The 23,781-nt window shown below is 44.5% G+C and overlaps 1 non-coding gene across 1 annotated transcript in view; it reads right to left on the minus strand.

Annotated features, from left to right (window-relative positions):
* Nucleotides 1-699: 699 nt before the first annotated feature.
* Nucleotides 700-23,781, minus strand: part of LOC112676455 (uncharacterized) — a 123,892-nt gene continuing 100,810 nt past the window's right edge. The window contains exon 3 of the transcript XR_007406258.1: nt 700-1,562. This is a non-coding gene — a transcript (uncharacterized LOC112676455). The remainder of the gene's footprint in view (nt 1,563-23,781) is intronic.

A 23,781-nucleotide genomic window follows, 5' to 3' on the forward strand; every position in this document is an offset into this window, starting at 1 on the left:
ACTCAGAGGCAACATTAATCTGGACACTTGGATGAAAGGCCCAGCTCCCCTTGCCAGACAATCTGTAAACTACACCGCCAGAAAGCATCTCTGGACACCGAAACCTACTGTTCTCCCCTTAGTAGGGTGCAAGCACGGGGCTGGGAAGACTCATGCTTTCTACAGTAGTTTTGCTGTCTCTCTTTTAGCTACAAATTTAGAAGCAGTGCTTAATAAGAAAAACAGAAGCCACAGGAAGAAGGAGGCTCTGGAAACAATATATGTTGCAAAAAGCCTCTGAGTCTCAGCTGCTCCCAATTAGAGGACACCTGATTGCCTCTAGTGCAGGAGCCCAGCGAGGGGCCAGTTGAGCAGGAATGAAAGACACCCACATACAAACCCAGCTCCCCTGGGAGCGTCCCCTGCAAACCAAGGCATGGATAGCCACGGAGCACCCGCACCACAAGCCCTTGACCATGGCTACTTTCTCTTCCTCCCCTTGCTCCCTCCTCACTCCCTTACCGGCTTTTTCCCTCCTTCTTCTCCCTGTCCTGGTATTTCCTTCTTCTTTTTTGTCAGTTCTTTTAGTCCTCTAAGAGGATATCCCTTGAGCCGCCTCAAGGGATGGCAGATGGCCTGTGTGGCATTTAAGGCTAAACACATCCCTGCTAAAGACACTGCCTATCAAAGAGAAGAAGAATTGAGGCTGACACCAAGAGCTATGTTTACCCAGATTTATTTTGTGACCAGTACTGCCCTAAGCACCATTCTAAGAACAACTGCCAGCTCCTTCCTCCCCCAAGACTATCTCTTGCAGCAGGCGGTCTCTGGTCCCCATGGAATACACGAGACCGAGGGAAGGGAGCAGGTGGCTTTCACATGAAAAGGTCTGAGACCGAGATGAGTGACTGCTTCCTGTTCTGTTTCTGTGGGGAAAGCCTTTCGAAACTCCCCAGGGAGTCCTTGTGAAGAAGTTCATTTCCTTTCTTGGGCCATGGTGATTTGGATGTAAAAAAAAGGACAGCAGATCTTCTCATTTATGGGCACAGATTGAAGAAGCAGGCAACAACAGGTTAATCAGTAAGGGATTCAACCAGACTCTGCTGACCAACCACCTGTGCCATCTGTTACTTCCAGGTGACATGATTTGGAGTCATCAGACCTGGCATCAGTTGGCCTGGGCTTCATTGGAAGTCCCAGGAAGCCCACACAGAAGTGTTCCAATGATGAAGGCATTGATCATCACCTCTAACAAGACATTCAGATGTAGGGCAGCTCCAGGGCTGGTTGATTCAGTAGCCCAGCGATGGCATCAAGGTTCTTCCTTTCTTACTGACATCCTCAGGGTCACCCCCTCGTGATCTCAAGATGGCTGCCACAGCTCTGAGAAAACATCTATACACAGCATCCAGAGGTGAAAAGGGGTCAGTCTTTTCCTTGTGTCTCTTTTATAGGAGCTAGAACCCCTTCCCAGAAGCCCCCAGGAGACCTCTCCCATTGCATCGGCCAGAACAGTCTAAGCAGAACCAGGCAAAGGGTGATGGAGGTGCATGTTTGCTTCATCCAATCAGGATTTACCACATCTGGGTCAAGGAGGGGTGGGCAAGAAAGAGAGCACATGGGTGTCAGGTTGGAAACCAATATTTTCTACCTCAAGCATCTCCCTTAATGACATGCTCTGATCCATCCCCACCCCAACCCTTACAAAGCATTGTCATGCCAAGGAGTTCAATAGTCAGCTTCTTTGTAGGGTAAGGAAACTACCTATTGTAAATGCAAAACATATGAAAGTCATCTTTTTCCAATTCTTTTGGTCTTTTGCCTTGACAAACAGAGCTTTGCCTTGCCAGTCTGTATCTGATCAAACACCAATAATGATAAGGTTAAAATAAAAACGGATCCAAATTCCTGGCTCAACTCGATTCAGAGATAACCACGTACAGACTTTCTGGGTGTTTCTATAATGGATTTTGAGCTCAGCCTGTGTTTAGAAAAGATTGGTGTCACATATAAGCAACATGGGGTCAGACAAAGTTTAGGCTGATTGAGCAGTGGTTCTGAAAGAGAGAAGGAGCCAGAGATAGTCAGTAAGAGAGACCGAGAGAGACAGATGAGCAACAGAAAGATACAGAGAGATGGAGAGAGAACTCTTCTTTTGTCTCCATCGCAATGCAACAATATAGACACATTGCTCCAAAGAAAGGGACAGATCAACTCTCAAGACACAGAACATCTCATGGAATCCCCAAATATGTTACAATCTCATCCCCTAATTAGTCCCAAATCCTAGACCACAAACAACTTGTGCAAAATCTCACAGCCAGGCCTAAATATAACTCAGTATGCTTGGATCCCACCACCCAACTTGAGACTGTACAAAATAAGAATAAGAAAACAACACTCACATGATGAGCTTTCATTATGTGTCAGACACTCACTGTACTCAGTATTTTATATTCGTCACCATATTTGCTCTTCCCAAGAATACTGGGAGGTGGTTGTTATTTTTAATGATTGATTTTCTGATACCTATTATCAGTTTGGTGAGATGCTCAGTGACTTAGGTAGTGAGGTAGCTAGGTAGTGAGGCTACCTAGCTAGTAAGTGGCAGAGCCAGGAGTTTAACTGAAGTCCATCTGTCTAACAATAACTATGTTTGCTTTTAAGCTATGCACACCTCTATGACCATTCCAACCATGTAACTAGCACTGGAATATTTTATTAACATGGATAGTGGTGGCAAGGAGCAAAGATTATTCTGGAGACTGGTTAATGGCATTATTATTTTTATTTTTATTTTTAAAACTCCATGTCCATCAACAGATGAATAGATAAATTGTCGTCTATCCACACAGTGGAATATTATTCAGCCATAAAAAGGACTGGAGTTCTGATACATGTACCATGTAAATGAACCTCAGAAACATGGTGTTGAATGAAAGAGGCCAGATAAAAGATCATATATTGTGCAACTCCATTGATATGAAAGGTCCAGGTAACTTCAAAGAGTAGAAAGCAGATTGGTGGTTGCCAGAGGATGGAGGTGGGGGAGAATGGAGAGGAACTATTTAATGGGTATAGGGCCTTCTTTTGGAGTGAAGAAACTGTATTGGAGTAAGATAGAGGTGGTGGTTAAACAACATCATGAATGTACTATATGTCTGAACTGTTCAGTTTAAAGTGGTTAATTAGGGCAGCCCAGGTGGCTCAGCGGTTTGGCGCCACCTTCAGCCCAGGGTGTCGTGATCCTGGAGACCCGGGATCGAGTCCTGCATTGGGCTCCCTGCATGGAGCCTGCTTCAACCTCTGCCTATATCTCTGCCTCTCTCTCTCTCTCTCTCTGTGTGTGTGTCTCTCATGAATAAATAAATAAAATCTTAAAAAACAATAATAAAGTGGTTATGTTATATGAATTCTCCTCAGAAAAAGAAAAGATGAACAAGAAGAAGAAAGAAGAGGAGGATGAGGAGAAGAGGAGGAGGATGAAGGAGGAGAAGGAGGGGGTGGAGAAGAAGAGGAGAAGGAGGAGGAAGGAGAAGGAGGAGGGGAGAAGAAGAAAGAGGAGAAGGAGGTGGAGCAGGTGAAAGAGAAGGAGGAAGAAAAGGAGGGAGGAGGAGGTGGAGGAAGAAGAAGGAGGAAAAACAGGAAGTGGAGGAGAAGAAAAGGAAGAGGAAGGAGGAGAAGGAGGAGGAGAGGAGAAGGAGAAGAGGAAGGGAGAAGGAATCAGTCATTCTGGCCTTATAATCATTACATCCTCATCAAAACATCTGAAAGGGGCCCAGCCACTCTCCTTCCAACCGGTGAGGTGATGATACTCAAAGAGCTGCTGATGCTAGTATTAGTAACTGTTCAGGCACCAGGCTGTCTTGGTAAAGTCATATTGCTATGTGCAGAGTAGCCTGATTGAATCACATAGCATCATTTTAAGAAACCAGGGTACATTACTGATGGCTAAAGTTCTGCAGAACCAGATCAGAGGAGCAGCAGAGCACCACCCCTGAAAGATATGACCCACATATCACAAAGGCCAGCTGACTCTGTGCCCTTCCTGGGAAACATCTGTGAAATGAGAATGTAAGCCCTAAACACAATCATTAGGTCCAGAATAAGCTGCATCCTCCAGGAGGAATGGAGATAATCGACTGGCAGTGTGCTGTCTCTGATATCACTCACCTTTTAGACAAAGCTTCATGTGTTCCTGATTAGAAATTTCTTTGTGGAAGATGGGGGTGGGATCTGGTTTCTGTCTGCTTGAGACAGGAGGGGTGAGGGCAGGTGGAGAAGAAAGAAAATCAGGCTGCAGTTACAGGGCCAGTGTGGGGAGTTCTTGGCCACAAACATTCAAGACGCCTCTTTTTTTTTTTTTTTTTTTTTTTTTTTTAAAGATTTTTTTTTTTATTTATTTATTCATGATAGTCACAGAGAGAGAGAGAGAGGCAGAGACACAGGCAGAGGGAGAAGCGGGCTCCATGCACCGGGAGCCCGACGTGGGATTCGATCCCGAGTCTCCAGGACCGCGCCCTGGGCCAAAGGCAGGCGCCAAACCGCTGTGCCACCCAGGGATCCCCAAGACGCCTCTTTCATGGAAAAAGAAAGAAAAAATTGCAGTGACTCTGAACTTTTCATTTTCTAAAGCTGAGTGACTCCATCCAGTGTGAATAAAAATGCTGACATCTCAGTGATAAAGCCATCCTGCAATGCAGACTCCAGATTTCCTATGGAGGATAGTCTTCATCTGGTGGAAGGGGAAGGGTGAGTCCCATCCCTCCTCCAACCATTATGAGCAAATAAGTTCTGGAAAAATCCAGATTTGTTATTTCTGTAGGGCCTACCCTTCCCCCACCAGGAACAGCATGTGCATTGGCCAACAGGACAACCAACAGGCTGGCATCTCCCCTCGGAGATGGTACCCAGGTCATGTGACAGAAGCCAGAGCCCCAAGACTCCCAACTCCCAAAGCCTCCTTCTTCTGTTTGCCCCCTTAGCCAAGAAATCGCTAGATTATCTCAAGTGCCTGGATCCAGCTGGACTCTAACCTGATCCTTCTTAACATCCCTAAAATGGCCCTCCTTGACTCCGCCTGATATTCCTACATCCTACCGCTTTCTTTCCTCACCTGTACTAAAGTCCCAATTATTCTTACACTCATTTATCTACTTCCTGGAGGTTTCTCACTTGGTTCCATTGGCCTGTGTTGACTTATCCTCCACTCCCTGAAGCACCATCGACCATCTGGCACCACCCCCTGCACTGTCTCCCAAATGTAACTCTCACCATGGTAAACCTATTGGTGTCATTCTAGTTCAACACACATATTGAGAATCACCCTTATCCAAGTATCAAGTTGAGAATTTTCACATTATTTTCACATTTATATGAGCACTTTGGAATACTTGAATGAACTCTGTTTTACTGACACTATAAACATTATGCAGTTGATTGAAGGAATGCACCAGGGCAGTGTGTTAACCTGAGGAGATAGCCGATATAAGTCAAAAACAACCTTCATATGATCAAGGTTAATATCATCAGTAATATGTCAGTAGTATGTACTATTAATGTGATGTGATGAGAATGGCCTCTGTGGTCTTCCTCCCTAAAACCTATTGCCCAATCTAAGCAAGGGGAATATATTAGACAAACCCAAATTGAGAGGAACCAATATTCTTTTCTTTTTTTTTTTTTTTTAGTTTTTTTTACTTTAAAAATTATTTATTTATTTATTCATGAGAGGCACAGAGAGAGACCTTTTTTAGAAGGTTTATTTATTTAATTTGGAGAGACAGGGCATGCATGAGTAGGGGGAGAGGGCAGAGGGAAAGGGAGAGAATCTCAAGCAGACTCCTGGCTGAGCATAGAGCCTGACACAGGGCTTGATATCATGACCCTGAGATCATGACCTGAGCCAAAATCAAGGCAGGCAGAGGGCGAAGCAGACTCCATGCAGGGAGCCCGATGTGGGACTCGATCCCAGAACCTGGGATCATGCCCTGAGCCAAAGGCAGACGTTCAAACACTGAGCCACCCAGGTGTCCCTGAGAGGAACCAATATTCTTCAGAAGTGTCAAGGTCATAAAAGACATAGAAACCCTAAGGATCTGTCTCACGCCAGAGGAGACTAAGGAGACACAATAACTGAATGCAATGTGGTATCCTGGATGAGGTCCTAGAACAGCAGAAAGATATTAGGGGAAAACTAGTGACATGGTAACAAAGGGTAGAGTTAATAATAACCTACCAAGGCTGGTTTCTTGGTTTTGACAAATGTACAACAGAGGAAACTGGGTGAAGGGTATATGAGAACTCTCAGTACTATCTTTGTAACTTTTCTGTAAATCGAAAACTATTCTAAAATTGAAAGTTTATTTTTTTAGAAGGTTTATTTATTTAATTTGGAGAGACCGGGCATGCATGAGTAGGGGGAGAGGGCAGAGGGAAAGGGAGAGAATCTCAAGCAGACTCCCGGCTGAGCATAGAGCCTGACACAGGGCTTGATATCATGACCCTGAGATCATGACCTGAGCCAAAATCAAGAGTCAGTCACTTAACTAACTGAGCCACCCAGGTGCCTGAAGGTTTATTTTTTAAAAGAGCAACAAAGGGATCCCTGGGTGGCGCAGCGGTTTGGCACCTGCCTTTGGCCCAGGGCACGATCCTGGAGACCCGGGATCGAATCCCACATCGGGCTCCCGGTGCATGGAGCCTGCTTCTCCCTCTGCCTGTGTCTCTGCCTCTCTCTCTCTCTCTGTAACTATCATAAATAAATAAAAAAAAATTTTTTTTAATAAATAAATAAATAAATAAAAGAGCAACAAGTTGTACTGTGAATAGTATACTCTCATTTGTTAAAAAAAAATAAAAACTATAAACATAGAGCATGGCATAGAAGGACACACAATAAACTTACTACTTGTTACCTGGAGCAAGGGGACCTGAGGGGTGACAGAGAAATTACTAACATCTTCTGTATATTTCTGTCATTTGAACTGCTGCAGTGAACAACCTGTTTCTATGCTATCTCATCTGTTACAGGAAGCAAAATATGCAATTTTTAAAAATCTAATAAAATTTTGGGGAAAATACTTGCTTCCTTATTTCCAAGATCACTGGCAGGAAAATATTATTGGAACTTAAACAAGGAGGGCCAAATTATGCCCTCCTCCAAGCCCTGAAAAAAATATCCCTCTCCAGAAACATGGTGATATTTCCCCTGGTCCCATTAGTCAATTAAACTGGATACCAAGTATGGTACCTAGTATTACCCTAAAATCTGGAATTCTAGGGGTGCCTGGGTGGCTCAGCGGTTGAGCATCTGACTTTGGCTCAGGGCGTTATCCTGGAGTCCCAGGATCGAGTCCCATGTTGAGCTTCCTGCATGGAGCCTGCTTCTCCCTCTTCCTATGTCTCTGCCTCTCTCTCTCTCTCTCTCTCATAAATAAATAAATAAAATCTTAAAAAAAATAAAGTCTGGAATTCTATAAATAATAACCTTCCACAAAGAATTTTATACATTAAGGAAAGTCTAGGGAAATGTGTCCACTTCATACTACATGCTAAACCTGAAGATGTTGAATATGTTTTTGACTCATGAAATAGAAGAGCTCTGGTAGGGTGTGGATAGTGTAGGATGACCAAGGAAAATAAAGAGGGATAAACTCTAAGAAAAGATTGAGGGAACTGACAATTAAGAAACTACCTATGACCCTTGAGAGAGTGAGACAAACTGCAGGGCCTCTGAGGAGGGAAAGGAAGCAAAGATTCCCTGGAGGAGAACCACGTGGTATGTTAGAACTAATAAAAAGGTTGCTTCTCCCTCTGCCTGTGTCTCTGCTTCTCTCTCTCTCTGTGTCTCTCATGAATAAATAAATAAAATATTAAAAAAAAAAAAAAAAGGGCAGCCCAGGTGGCTCAGCAGTTTAGCACCACCTTCAGCCCAGGGTTGATTCTGGAGACCGGGGATCGAGTCCCATGTGGGGCTCCTTGCATGGAGCCTGCTTCTCCCTCTGCCTGTGTCTCTGCCTCTCTCTCTCTCTCTGTGTCTCTCATGAATAAATAAATAAAATATTAAAAACAAAACAAAACAAAAAAAAAAAGGTTTAGTAGGGTGGCCAGATACAAGATAAATACACAAATACCAGTAGCTTTCCTTTATAGTAGCCTCAATCAACTACACCAGGTCGGAGACAAAAAGACCCAACTATATTAAGAACAACAACAACAACAAACCAGAAAATACTGAGGCGTAAAGTTATAAGAAATGCCAAAAACCTATGTGATGACACAAAATTTTATTGGAGAACATGAGTAGACCTGAATCAATGGAATTATCTTGTTTTTTTCAGGTAAGAAAGTTCAACATTGTAATGATGTTGACTTCACCCTCACCTTATTAATCCAGAATTGCCATGCAATTCCAAACAAGCTTCTAAGAGGGGTTTTAATTTAACTTGAAAAGCTGATTCTAAAATTCATCTCATTGCTGGTTTTTTACACAATTTCATGGCTTTTCAAAACTATGATCATTAAGGAAGGGTGGTCTTAGTACACGGAGGTAGAGTTGTTGATTCCTTGCCATTGCCAGCATCTTACCTCCCCTTGCCACTGCCAAAGAGCACCCGAATAGCCAGGATTTACATAGGATTGACCTCATCCTTACCTCTAGGGTGGGATCTTATGGACAAGCCAGTCAACAGGTCCATCTGACCACCCCATGTCTGGGTTCAAATCAGGTCAAAGAAGGACAAGACCTAATTTTGGAATGCTTTGGTTATAGATTCCCTCTTTTTCTTGTTGGATATGACCAAGGTGGCACTAAAAACTCAGAAGACCAAGTTGATTAAAGTAGGTCCTTATTGTCATCTGGGCTGCTGGGTCCTGCCTTGTTTGAAGCCAGTGGCCCTGTACTTCTCAGTTACAAGTCAGTAAATTCATTGTGTTGTATTCAATCAGTTTAATTTGAATTTTCAGTTGTTTACAACTGCAAGTATCTTTCCTGCTTCAATACAGATTGCACACATAGATAAACGCGACAGTGTACAGCATCCAAAAAGGGATAAGGATGTGTGTGTGCATGCACATATGTGTGCTTCATATCCTGGGGTCAATGGGTGTTTCTGCAAGAAAGGTTCTTTAACCACTTGCATCAAGGACTTCCAAAATATAGTTTGCAGGCCATCAGAACTAGAATGGGGAATTTGCATTTTTAACAGGCTTCCCAAATAGTTCGTAGGCATGAGGAAGTTTGAGAACTACCAGAATAGAACTGTGTTTCATACCGAGGTTCACTGCCAATTGGTACATCATGAAATCAACTCAGAAGGTCTGGGTCAGCATTTTTTTTTTAATGAAAGAATGGATAGGGATGGATGAAATGAAACAAAACAGAACAACTCAGAATGCATCACAGCAGAAAAGATAAGTATTGTTTTATGAAGTTTTTGTTTCTGTGTACATATGCAAACTTAGTTCAGCTGGCATTCAACAATTACAACTATAATTGTTAAAATACCAAAGTGCAATTTCTACTGGTTGGTAGATAGCTGCTGCCTATGCACATGCCCTCCTGCTGCCTTGGGACAACACACACACACACACACACACACACACACACACGCACCCTTATCATCAAAAGGGTTAATTTCTGACACAGCCAGAAGTTTCCAAGACCTGGCTCAGTTTTAAGACCAAATTCTGATCATCAGCCTCCTGGCCTGACCAGATGTTAAATATTTGACTCTCACCTACGTACATGTGTGTAAGTGTAATGTATTAGAATGCTAAAATATACTGAAATTATGTATAACGTTTGAAAAGCACCATTATGGACCAAGAGTTCTCAGCAGTCTTGGTAATGGGAGGTTAGGGTGGTTACACTGGGCACATGAGCTGATCCCATTCACCCATGCTGGCTTTGCAAGGCAAAGCAAACAAGGAGTGGCCTTTGCTTCCTTCTCACATATTTGGTTTGAAAACAAACAGTGGGAGGTGTGTAAATACACACACTGAACCTACCATTGGAAGAGCAGGTGGTGAGGACACAAGATCAAATGGGACGATAATGACGTCCAACTTCTGGCTAAAGTCCAGAGATGATCTGTGCTTAGAAAGAAATGTGAAAGAAGGAAAGAAAAGAAAAGCTACTGGCCTTGTCAACATGACCAAAATCCAGTACTGATGAGAAATTTTCATATATCAGTTCTTCAAGTGCTCAATAACAAGCAAACCCTGTGTTTTCAAGGACGATTCAACAAGAGCTGGTCATTTCATGAATTCAAAGTGGCCAGTGTCATTCAAACCTTCAATTCTGAGTGAAATCCATTCCTGAAACACTGCCCATCTTGTGACTCTCCATCTTCCCGTTTCACTGGCTCGGTCTCAATCCCCAGAAGCCCAGTTAGGCAGGAGATCAAAAATCCATCTCTCTTTTTTTAAAAAGCTGTACATATTTCATGTCCACGATTTGATGGGTTTGGAAATAAGTATACACCCATGAAACCATGACCACAATCTACGTCATAAATGTATCCATCACCTCTAAAGTTTCCTCCTACACTCTTATTTATTATTATTTAGTGTGTGTTATAAGAACACTTGACATAAGATCTACCTTCTTAGCAAATGTTTAAGTATACAATACAATGTAGTTAACTATAGGCACAGTAGATCTCTAGGACTTATTTACTATGTGTAACCCAAACTTTGTACCCTCTATTCCTTTCCATTTTTCCCTCCCTCACCCCTGAGCCCCTGGCAGCCACCATTCCACTCTCTGCTTCTGAGTTTGACTCTTAGATTCTTCATATAAGTGGCATCATTTAGTATTTGTCCTTCTGAATCTGGCTTATTTCACTCAGTGTTATATCCTCCAGGTTCATCTGTGTTGTCCCATAAGGGAGAATTTCCTTCCTTTTTAAAGCTGAATAATATTCCATTGTGTGTATGTGTATGTGTGTACACCATATTTTCTTTTGCACAGACACTTAAATTGCTTCCATATCTTGGCTATTGTGAATAATGTTGCAGTGAACATAGGAGTGCAGATACCTCTTCAAGAGCCTGCTTTTAATTGCTTTGGATATATACACCCAGACATGGGCTTGTTGGATCATATGGTAGTTTTGTTTTCAATTTGTAAGGAACCTCCATACTGCTTTCCATAGTGACTGCACCAACAGACATTCCTATAAACAGTGCAAAAGTGTTCCCTTTTCGGGATCCCTGGGTGGCGCAGCGGTTTGGCGCCTGCCTTTGGCCCAGGGCGCGATCCTGGGGACCCGGGATCGAATCCCACATCGGGCTCCCTGCATGGAGCCCGCTTCTCCCTCTGCCTGTGTCTCTGCCTCTCTCTCTCTCTCTCTGTGACTATCATGAATAAATAAATAAAATCTTTAAAAAAAAAAAGTGTTCCCTTTTCTCCACGCACTCACCAACATTTGTTTTTTAAATAAAAGACATTCTAATGGGTACGAGGTGATATCTCACTGCGGTGAGATATCAGCTTTTGAATTGCAGTTCCCTGATGATGAGCAATATTGAGTATCTTCTCATGTACCTGTTGGTCATTTGTTTGTCTTTTTTGGAAAAATGTCTATAGGTCCTTTGCCCGTTTCTAAATCAGGTTGTTTTTTTTTTATTATTGCTATTGGGTCATAGCAGTTCTTCATATAGTCAGTATATTAACCCTTTATCAGACAGAGGGTTTGCAAATATTTTCTTCCATTCCATAAACTGTCTTTTCATTTTGTTGATCATTTCCTTTGTTGTGAGGATCCACCTTTTGCCAGCACTTTAAAAAATGCTCCTCAATAAGACCGGTGGTATGGAGCTTACTATAGTGTTTTATTTACTCCGGTAAATTCCTCCAACCCAGTCTAAATTCAGCTAGATTCTTCTGATCCTCGATCCTACCACTGGGGATTTATCCTACAAATGTACTTACAGTGGTTACTTTTGGGGAGAGAACCCAGGTGGGGAAAGGGTAGGATTGCCAGGCACAACAGGGAACACCAGTTAAATGTGAATTTCAGATTAAACAATGCATATATATATATATATATATATATATATGTATAGATAGATAGAGATAGAGATAGAGATATAGTAGTTAGTATAAGTATATCCCTGCAACATGTGGGACATAGTTACACCAAAAAAAAAAATGTTTTCGTTTAGCTAAAATTCAAATTTAACTGGACACCTTATATTTTAATTTGCTAAATGTGGCAGCCCTAAAAAGGAGGGTCTGTAGGAAAGGGAATTCATTTTCTGCATTGTACTTTTCTGTACTGTTTGAATTTCCAAGTGTTAAAAGATTTAGGGTTTATAAGTAGGGATTTTTTTAAATAAATTTTTATTTATTTATGATAGTCACACAGAGAGAGAGAGAGAGAGAGAGAGAGGCAGAGACACAGGCAGAGGGAGAAGCAGGCTCCATGCACCGGGAGCCCGACATGGGATTCGATCCGGGGGCCTCCAGGATCGCGCCCTGGGCCAAAGGGAGGCGCTAAACCGCAGCGCCACCCAGGGATCCCGGGATTTTTTTTTTAATAAAATAATTTTTATTGGTGTTCAATTTACAAACATACAGAATAACACCCAGTGCTCATCCAGTCAAGTATCCCCCTCAGTGCCCGTCACCCACTCACCCCCAACCCCCTGTAAGTAGGGATTATACGAGATATCAACCATCTTTGTTGATCCATTTTCTTCTTAGTTTTTTGCAATTCATAAAAATCTCCTGACATGCTAAATATATTTGTTAAAGATTTACAAATTCAGCTGAATATAAATGGAAAAGGACAATAAGGAAGCACTTTTCTGTCTGTTGGATGGGAGGAAAGAAAGGGTTAAAGTCAAATGTGGAAAATAACCTGAAGATCCAGGGCTGTTTGAACAGCAAATAAATTGAAAGAAAATACCAGAAATCGATGCTGAGCCAAAATGTGGCAAGAGCGAGAAGCAGAAACCAAAGTGGGAGTAAATATCAGGTGGCCTGCATGGTGGAACGCTGTGTTTTATTTCAACCAGCCCTGAATGTTCTCCGTGTTTGGGGCTTTTTTTAGCATTACACTTCTATGATAAACTAAATATCTCTCATTCCTATCATTCTGGTTTTCACATTCTTAATGCACCATCAATTCACAGAATGCAGACAGTCCTGAATGATTTACACTTTGCTTCAGTGACTCTTGTAATTCATACATTTATGAATTTAAAATTTTTGCCCAAGGCTGAAAATAAATATTTGCTCTGTCCTTGCAGCATTTTGGTCCCCCACAGGCAACTGGAAACTTTCCCTTGCAGGTTGGACGACTGTCCTTCTACAGGCTGGGACTTGCCGGCCCACATTTGACCCCCAAGGGTCCATTGAGAAAGTTGAGTGAACATTTAATGTCAAGTCCCTGCACAAGAGCATCATTTATCTTTCTCAAAGCTTCCTTGGAAAAATTTCCTTATGAAAATTTTAAAAAAGAAAAAATTTTTAAGTCATTCTGTAAACTGTGAAATGTGTCACACATCAAACTGCTCAGGAGGAGGCTGGTTTTGCCAGGCCAGGAATTCTGGAAAGTTCTGTCTGCCTCTAGCAGGTTTGTTTGCTCTGTACACTGCCCTTTGCATTTGGGATTTCACAGCCGCACAAAAGGAGCTTTCTCAGATTGAAGAGAAATATCCAGAAGGCCCTGGAGAACAGGTGACCGGTAATGAAGCCAGTAGCCAAAACAGCGTGAGGTGCCTGCTAACATGCCTGTCATCTAAGTAATGAAAGTGCAGGGCTATGTTCAGGGTAGCCCTGGGGTTGAGCTGACCCAGCCTGGGGAGCTCCCTGGTGAGGTCTGCATATACCTGAGCCCAATCTGTCCACAGTTCTGAGGATAATCAGGCCTAGGTGGGACATAGTCTGGTTTTCTCACACTTCTCCTCTCTCTGGTTTCCCTTTTTGGTTCCAAAAACACTTCTTTTCCATTCCCTAGAAGTCGGAGCTTGGCACAGACTAGGCTACTCCTGCCAGACCTCGAGGGGCCCAGGGCTGAGACCCAGCAGAGACGGGTTGGGGATCATTCTTGGGACAGCACACAAGCCTATACTCACCTGCTACACCTTCTGTAGCCCGGCTTACCTTCATGGGGAAGGCTCTCTCTCTAACACCAGGCAGGCTGGCCTTCTAGTTCCATCAGCAAGTGACACAGGCAATTGAAAAAGGAAAGAAAATGACCCTTGGGTTGGCATTCAAGACACAGAGGAGGAGAGATTGCATGAGGTAAAGAGCCCAGAACCCAGAGTCAGGCTGCTGGGTTCACATCCTGCCCCACCATTCCTGGCTGGGTGGCCCGAGGGAAGGGCTGAAATGTTCTGCATCTTCAACTGTGAACTGGAGATGGAACAATAGTCCTTGCCTCAGAGGGTAATGGGCTAATACACGGGAGTGGTTAGAACAATGGCATGTCCTGGGGGTTGAAAATGTAGCTGCTGTCACCATCATTAAAGTTAAGCTGGCCATCTTCAGCAGAAAAAGTCAGAGGAAAATCGGATGCATTTCCATGTTGGGATCAGTAGACCAGCGTCTCTGATCTACCTAACCCTGCAGCACAAGGAAACTATTTGATAAACACGTGCCCTTTTCTTTGATTTGACTACTCATGGCTCTCTATCTCCTTCCCCTTCTTACTTGTTTGGATGACTTGGGGGCTTCCACCCACCCTTGGGAGGCAAATGAAAGAGCAGGCGCAATACAGTCATGTCCATTTGGTGCCATGCAGCTAAAGGGAGGCAGAAGGGCTTAGGGGACCAGCATCTGGTTTCTGCTTGTGGCTCAAGGTACAAGCACTGAAATGCTAAATGCAAATGTCAGAGGAACATGAGAACCAGAACCCATGTGTTTCCTAAAAAGGGGTTAAAATGAGGAAAATGTGACCAAGATGTAGAATGGTTTTACCAACATGAGCTATATTTCAATGCCCCTAGACCTAGTTAGAGAAGTAGATGTTCAGGGACATCTATATAATATGGTGGTTCCAAGTTTAGATTCTCAAACCAAAGCACTGGGTTCAAACCATGACTCTCTCACTTTCTAACGGTGTGATGTTGGGAAAGATATTATCCCCTACCACAGCACTGTCCAACAGAACTCTCTGCAATGGTAGAAATGGTCTGTATCTGTGCTGTACAACATGGTCACCACTGGCCACCTGTGTACTGAACACTTGAAATGTTAGCTATCCCACATCTCAACTAATTAATAACTAATCTTAACTGTTAATTTTAGTTAACAGAACTGTGTTGTTCATTATGGTAGCCTATTGCCACATGTGATTGTTAAAATTGAATTAATTGGGGCGCTTGGGTGGCCCAATCGGTTAAGCATCCAACTCCTGATTTTGGCTTAGGTCATGATCTCAGGGTCATGAGATTGAGCCTTGTATTGGGCTCCACACTGAGCGTGGAACCTGCTTAAGATTCTCTCCCTCAACTTCTGCCCCTCCCCAACCCCACTTGCACTCTCTCTTTCTCTAAATGATAATAATAATTGTAGTATATGTGCTGCCGAAGCGAGCACGATAATAATAATTGAATTAATTAATTAATTAACTTGTAGAAGCTCCTGTTTCTCCTCCCTTATATCATTAGCATACTAATAGGATCTACCTCATAGAATAAAATGAGGTAAAATAATGTAATGGGCCAAGTTCATGGTAAACGTGTAATAAAAGCTGCTATTATGATTACTTTTATTTAACCCACAGTAGTCTCCTCCTGCCCACATCTTCCATTTCCTCTTGTGTGACTAGCTCACTCCACCTTGGGAATCAGCTCTGTGGGAGGCCGAATAACAGCCCCCACCTCAAAGATGTCCACATTCTAACCCCTGGAACCTATAAGTATGTTAGGTTACATGGCAAAGGGGGGATTTAAGGTTACATGTACAATAAAGTTGCTAATCGACTGAAGTTATTTCAGATTATCCAGGTGGGCCTCATGTAATCACAAAAGTTGGTAAGAGCTGGAAAAGAGAATGTCAGAGAGCTGCAGCCTGAGAAAGACAAGAATGGCCACTGTTTGCTTTGAACATGGAGGAAGGGACCATGAGCCAAGGAGAGGGGTGGTCTCTGAAAGCTGGAGAGACAAGGAAAGGACTCTCCCCTAGAGCCTCCAGAAGGACACAATCCTGCCAACACCTTGACTTTACCCCAGTGAGACCCGCTTTAGGCCTGGGACCTCAGAAGAGCAAAATAATAAATTTGTGCTGTTTGAAGCCACTGAGTTTGTGGCAATTTGTTATAACAGAAACAGGAAATGAGTACAAGCACTGACTTGCTGATTCTGTGAAAGGATTGCGGGTGCCTGGCCCCGGTGAACCCCAGCAGTACAGGCTTTGGATCTGACTGGTCAATGCCATGGTTAATTACAAACCTATAAATCATAGGGAGGGAAGGAGGAGCCTGAAAGACTTCTTATTTAAAATGTCTTTTTTTTTTTTTTTTTTTTTTTTAAGAATAGGATCTGCATTCCATTATGCTTTCAAAGCCCTACTCACACGTTTCAATTCAGTACTTCTCTAAATGGTGCAGAGCAAATTTCTAGTCCTCCATGCCCCCTCCAACCCCGGGAAGACGGTGGGCCTAAATGGAAATAAACTGCCAGTGCGTGTACATTTTCCCTTCCAGTGCACTATCTCCTTCTCTGCCAAACTTTTCTCCTTTTATGAGGCACCGCCAAGGAAACAGGGCTGTTTTCGGGTGTCTTGAATGCCACAGATCCTGAGGGATGACAAAGGGGCGGGGCGGGGGTGGGGGTTGTAGCCAGCCCCCAGGAATCCGGTGGGACCTTGGGGAGGAGGGAGGGCAAAGCCACGATTTTCTATTACATGCCTCTCCTGTTCACCATCAACTTCTACCACAAAGTCCTCATGTGGTCATCTGCATTCTGCTTCTCTCCCCAAAGCACAGCTTTGTTTCCAAAAAACAGAGCAGCACGTTTGTACCAGATTCTGCTTGGTGAAGCTTTCTCATCATTCATTTGGCAGCAAAACCTGGACTGACTGGCTGTGAGGTGACAAAGTCCTTGCTTATCCATTTTAGTGTGAATATTCCTACAATTTCCCACAGAAAATAATGTGTTAGCCCAGAGCTCTCCCCTAAACCCCACAAGGTGTTCCGTAACACGTAGTATCTACAACAGATTATTTGTCAAAATTCCAAAAATATTCTGACTCCTTCAACACACTTGATTTTGGGTAACAAAAAGGTTTTAAACAATAGATTGTGAATTTGCACTAGATTTGCATTTCCCATCACATCTTCCTTTTCCTTCTCTTTGTTCTCCTAGCAACCTAAAATTGAACAAATAATATCCCCTCAATAATATTTGTAGTTTAGGGCAGCCAGGGGGCTCAGCGGTTTAGCAGCGCCTTCAGCCCAGGACCTGACCCTGGAGACCTGGGATTGAGTTCCACGTCAGGCTCCCTGCATGGAGCCTGCTTCGAGCCTGCTTCTCCCTCTGCCTGTGTCTCTGCCTCTCTCTCTGTGTCTCTCATGAATAAATAAATAAAATCTTTAAGAATAATAATAACATTTGTAGTTTAAAATGATGTGTGTTTCAAAATTGGTAAAAGGTACAATGGGAAGTCTGGGTCAGCTGGTGTTTTATCCGTACCCTGCACCCCTTTCTAGTGAGGAGCCTGACCTAAGCTGTCACCAACTCAAGGAGCTTGCTGGGTGGGGGGCTCTCTGAGTCAGTGTCATCTGTGTTGACGACCAAACCAAACAATCTTCGACACTTGTCATACTCATTTCCTCCATGCCAGATTTCCTGGAAACCAGAACTGAAGACGCCACGTGTCTCCCAACACCAGCAGTAGAGGCCTGATTCTGAAATCTGGTAAACCCATTGGTCCTCCAGCCAGCCACAGGGCCTTGCTGCCACCACTTAGCTCCAAAGCCTTAGTTCTGTCAGCCACTTGACTGCCCAAAATGTAACAGAAGGTGGCATTTCTGGCTATTCCCAATGCCATCTGTCTCTGCTGGACACCCTTGATTCTTCTAGAAAACAGCCTAGCCTCGGGTTGTGTGGGAACCTGGGGCTGGCCACAGGAAGTTGAATTTATGTTACCATTTGGCTGTGCAAAAATAATCCTGTTCCTTTGGAACATTCTGTTGGGTGTCTTTCAAAGGTTCTAAAATATAATCTGTTAGGTTGCATTCATTTAAGCAAAATACAAGGAAAAGTTGAGTTAACCAGATTATTTGGAGAAAAAAATGGGCTACTGGGGAATAAGTAGAGCTCAGAGTTTTATTCAGAGTTTATAAGTTTACCCCAATTGATTTTACCTCAGAGCTGTTCATGTAACCACAGCGCACCCTGGGGTCACCTGTCTTTACACCTGCCCTATTAAGTAGGGAGGAAATTCTTTTTCCATGAGAGAAGCTGTCTTACTTTGGGGTCCTGCAAAAGCAGACCTTCAGTCAGGATTTAAGTATAGGAACACTACTTGGAAGCTGCAGCAGGCAGTACCAGGGAGTAGAAAGTGAGGCAGGAAAAGGAAGGAAGCCAGGGAAGTATCCGTCACTTCCCGCTGTGACTGTGGGCAATGGAGCCCACCCTCTCAGTAACCTTCCAGGCAATGGAGCAAAGCATGTGCCCCAGAACAACCCCACCCAACAGGGTTAGCTCTTCCTTAAAGTGACATTCTAATTAATAACTGTAATAAGTCACATAAGAAATAACTACGTAAATAAATATAAGTAAGCTATATTAGTAAATTCCAAATAAATACTGGAGAGAGATATAAAATCACCATTAAGCAAACAGCACACTATGCATAGAGGCAGATAAGACCCACCACTGGAGACTGAAATCAGAGAGCCAAAGTATGAGGAGAAATGGGATATTTGCAAGGTTTCAAAGGATCTTCCCCAAGGGCGGTAACTGCAAAGTGAAAAATGTCACTATTACAAAGGAGAAAGTTGGCAGGCATTTCCTTAACCAAGGGATCAAGGTCAACATCACCAGGAAGAAGGCCCTATGGACAGCATGTGCCTCCTGCTACAATGTCATCAAAACAAAAGTCCGACATCACCCTGGGGCATTCTTGCCAGAAATATATAAGTTCATTTAAAAATGGGGAAACAGGGATCCCTGGGTGGCGCAGCGGTTTGGCGCCTGCCTTTGGCTCAGGGCGTGATCCTGGAGACCCGGGATCGAATCCCACATCGGGCTCCTGGTGCATGGAGCCTGCTTCTCCCTCTGCCTGTGTCTCTGCCTCTCTTTCTCTCTCTGTGACTATCATAAATAAATAAAAATTTAAAAAAAAAAATGGGGAAACATCGGACAAACCCAGATTTAAAGTCATTCTCAGAAGTCACTGACCAGTGCTCTTTAAAAACGTCAGGGTGATGGAGGACAGACAAGGAAATGCAGAGAAACTGCCACAGATGAGAGCAAACCAGAGACGTGACAGCTAACTGCACCATGGGCCCCTGCAGCAGGACATTAATGGAAAAACTTGTGAAATTCGAATAAGGCTTTGTTGTTTAGTTCCTAGTTTCACATCGATGTCAATTTCCTAGTTTCGATCATTGTCCTTTGGATGTGTCAGATTACATCATCGGGGGAAACTGAGGGGAGGGTGCCTGGGAATTCTATATGCTATTCTGCAACTCTTCTGTAAGTCTAAAATTATTCCAAAATTTAGAAATTTACTTTTTGATAGAGGAATTAGGTCCCCAAAGAGGTTAGTGAACTGGAGATTTAGACAATTGCCCAGAGCCACTGGTTGAGGGTTTGGTGGGTGAGTGGTAATCAATCCCTGGCACTTCTTGCCTGCCTGGGTGGCCAAAGTGGCCTCCAAAAAGGCTTCAGGCTGTGGTGATTGGAAGCTGAGTGGAGATAATGACCACCCGAGAAATTCAAGAGGGGGGTCCCGACACCAGCATCATCTCCCAGTGCTCCCTCTGAAAGGCAGCTGAGCAACATTTGAGAGGCTTTGGGATTAGTTTTCATCTCTTCCTTCCCCACTGGCAGAGCCTTTCCAAATGCATTTCCACATAACCCACATATACTGCAACTGTTCAACAATGACCCCTTCCCTTGCTGGGCGGGACCTGGTGATTTATCCCTCACCCTAATGATGCTTTCTTTGTCACCTTTGGAATGTCCACATTAGCAGGTGAGGAGTGGAGTCTTCCTGGTATTACTTTGAACAAAACTCCATACAGAGTTTAGTAGATGATGACTGGTGAATTTAGAAAAACAAAACCCAAAACCAAAACACACTGTCATGCATTCATAATTCCATTTGAGCAAAGAAGTTCGACCTAAATCGGAATGTAATGATCTGTGTCAAGGAACTGGTCTTTCTTTCCACCAGGTTTCAAGGACCGTATGGCTCAGTATGTTCTAGAATCCACAGAAAGTAACCACGTTGTACTGTCAGTTCACCTCATATGGCACCCACAGGCCCCCAGCTCCTAACGCTACAGCCTTTTCTTAGGAAAAGTCACCACTTTTGAGGATCTGATGGTACATTTATTTTGGAAAAGAGGGGTGGGGGGAGTTCTTTAAACACTCCCAACCTCTGTTTTAAATTATTGCCTCAGGGTTTCCTGCCAAACCTGTCATGTATAAAGGGACTCACGGAGAAGTGTGTAAATAATTTTTAAAATTCCACTGGTAGTGATTTGGAAATAAGAGGGGTGGGTTTTCCCCCTCCTTTTTTCTTTTCTTCTCTGCTAGGGTTACTAAGGCTTTTAACATTGTTTTAATTTGGAACACAAGTGGAATCTATTAAAACCTCTTGTGCCCTGTATATAAAACTTGCACTTTACATCATCACAAAGCTTTAGAGTATTAAGTAATTTATTTAATTAAAGAGCAACTCTTTCTTTCTTTTTCTTTTTCTTTTTTCTTTTTCTTCTTTTCTTTCACCCTTGAGCCACACCCTGGATGTGAAAAGGTTTTATAAATTTCAAAGAATGTGGAGACAGGGGAGCAACCTATGGCCCTAGAAAAAACGGGGTCCTCCCACTCCCACAGATGTACCTCCGGTTTTAGACGAATTTCAGAGTCTTTAGTATCCTTATTGTATCTCAATAAGATCTGCTGACCAAGCAGGCATCTGTTGGTCTCCCTGCCCAGCATCCGTTCACTTTTTCTTTTTTTAAAAACTTTTTATAAATATATTTTTTTAATTTTTTATTTATTTATGATAGTCACACACAGAGAGAGAGAGAGAGAGGCAGAGACATAGGCAGAGGGAGAAGCAGGCTCCCTGTGGGGAGCCGGACGCGGGACTCGATCCCAGGACTCTGGGATCATGACCTGAGCCGAAGGCAGATGCTCAACCACTGAGCCACCCAGGTGCCCCTTCTTTCTTTTTTATATAGATAACAAGTCTTGGCATTCATTTAGTTTCTTCTAGAAGGGGAGCTCAGCCGCCCTCTGGGCAGCCTCCCCACGTAACCTTGAGACTGGCTCTGACCAGGATCCACCAGGGCAGCAGGGCTCCAGGGACCCCAGGGCCACAGCGATTGGTTCATGTTTGTCATGTGGCTCAGCAAGAGCCAATGAGAGGCCACAGAATTTTGATAGGCATGCTGGGAACAAGGAACTGGCCGGCTTTTCTCTAAAGTCTGGGCGCTGCCATCTTTCAAGCCCGAGGAGCAAGCGTGGCCCAACCAGTGGCTTCCAGGAAGAGGCCAGGAAGGGACTCAGCTAGAAACTGCATCTTTTTTTTTTTTTTTTTTTTTTTTTAATGAGAGACACAGAGAGAGGCAGAAGCAGGCTCCACGCAGGGAGCCCGATGTGGGACTCCATCCCACGACCCCAGGATCATGCCCTGAGCCAAAGGCAGGCGCTTAACCACCGAGCCACCCAGGCGTCCCTAGAAACTGCATCTTGATGACGTGCAGATGCCCATATCCATCCCACCTATACTGGGACTCGGCAATTGTGGTCAAATGAGACAATAAATTATTTTTAGTGCTTAACCCAGTTGGGGTTTCTGTCGCTTCCAACTAAAGGAGACACAAACCAGTCTGTCTAGGAAGTGAGCGACGCGGCGCCATAGCAGATTAAAAGCTGCTACTGCGATGGTGCTCGGCCGCGTAGTGTGGCCTAAGGGGTCCTGAGGGATTCCGGGTGGGAGTCAGGGGCCCCCCGGACCCCAGGCCCTAAAGGAGGAAGGGGATGAGATGGGCTCTCAGATGCCGCCTCCAGGGTGGCCTCATGGGTGATGTTGGGGGCTGTGAAGAGAAACTGGCACACCTCAGGGCTGCGTGTGGTCACATGTGTGGACACGTGTAGGGCGCAGGTACACCGCACACAGCGTGCCCCTCCCTGCACCGGGGCTAAGTGGACACCGTGCGCCCTGCACTGCCGGGAGCCTTGTGCATGCTCAGACTGACCCCCAGCCTGCAAATCTAGCCCCACCCACGGCGCCTTAAAAGCTGCCTCTTGGGCACCCTCGGATCTGGGGGGACACACGCCAGCAAGGTGGTCTCTCCCAGGCTCGGCGCTTTTAGCAGGGGATTCTGGGGTCCCAGGTACCAGAAGTTGCCTAGGGACAGGGGAGCTCACCCTCAGGCCCACCCCTTCGCTCTGTCCTGCTGAAAGTGGCCCCTCCTTAAATTTTGCCCCTCGGGCTCCCTGATACCACCTGTGGGCCTACTGAGGCCACTGTAAGCACTAGATGGACACATCTTCTCACCAGGTGGACTCCCTGACTTGGGGCACAGCCAGGGCAGGCTGGCTAAAGCAGAGGCCTGGGGCAGCCTTGCTGGGCCCTTGCTGGGCCCCCAGGCACCGCCATCCTCCTCCCTAGGGCCCTCATAAAACATAGTTTGGAAACCACAGCCCTAAAGTACACATGTCAATCCCTGCCCCCACAGCATCCCCAAAATACCCCTTCCAGGAGCTTTATTTTTAGTTCCCTGGGCAGAAGCAGCCCTCCCTTTGGTCTCCCAAACAGTGCTTTTCAGAACCAGGCACATGGGGCACAGCGGTTTCCTGCTACTTGGAAAAATAGAGTCTCAGCTGCTTCTGTCACAGCCGGCTTCAGAAGCAAGGGGCACACTGTGTTTTCCAGGGCTTCATTAACAGTCCGGGAGAAGCATTATAACCTTTTCTACCCCAGTCTGTTTTCAGGGATCTGCTTCTCTAGTGCCTCTGACCAGTCATCCCAAGACTTTTTAGACAGCTGGGAAGGAGCCCTCTGCAGCTTTGGTCTGACAGGGCCTCACATTCTCAGGAGGAAGGGATGGGAGCAGGGGTGATGTCTGTTGTGCATTGTTCCTGCCTTAATGCAGCTAACGACGGCATGTTGGGTTTGTAAAATTCTGTCCTTCCTGAGAATGTGAAGCTCACTCCTCTGCCTATCAACCTTATTTACCTACACAACAGTCAGAAGAGAGGACCCCAGATCTCACGTCCCGTGGGTCTAGGTTCTAGCCCACACTATTGTATCTGAGGGGGGCAGGACTGTGCTGCTTGGGGGAGCCGAGACAGAGGCCTCAGCTGCCTTTGGCACTTCTTAATGGGCTGTCCTGGGGAAGGCACAAATTGAGTTAAAGAAGCCATTTTTCCAAGCCAAATACTAAAGTTACTTTCACAGGACTCAAAACAAAATTGCCCTGTGACAGTGAAAAAGGAGGGTGATTACAACGGGGGTGGGGGTAACCTTTGGGCTGGAACCGGCCACCATGAGCAGACAGGAAGACACAGAAGAGAAACACGCTGGCATAATATGGCCCAGATCTTTGCTTTGCCATTATTAAGGGAGCAGTTATTTCCACTGGAATCCGGAGAGGACTG

This window comes from Canis lupus, chromosome 26 (assembly GCF_003254725.2).
Source record: "Canis lupus dingo isolate Sandy chromosome 26, ASM325472v2, whole genome shotgun sequence".
Classification (NCBI taxonomy): Eukaryota; Metazoa; Chordata; class Mammalia; order Carnivora; family Canidae; genus Canis; species Canis lupus.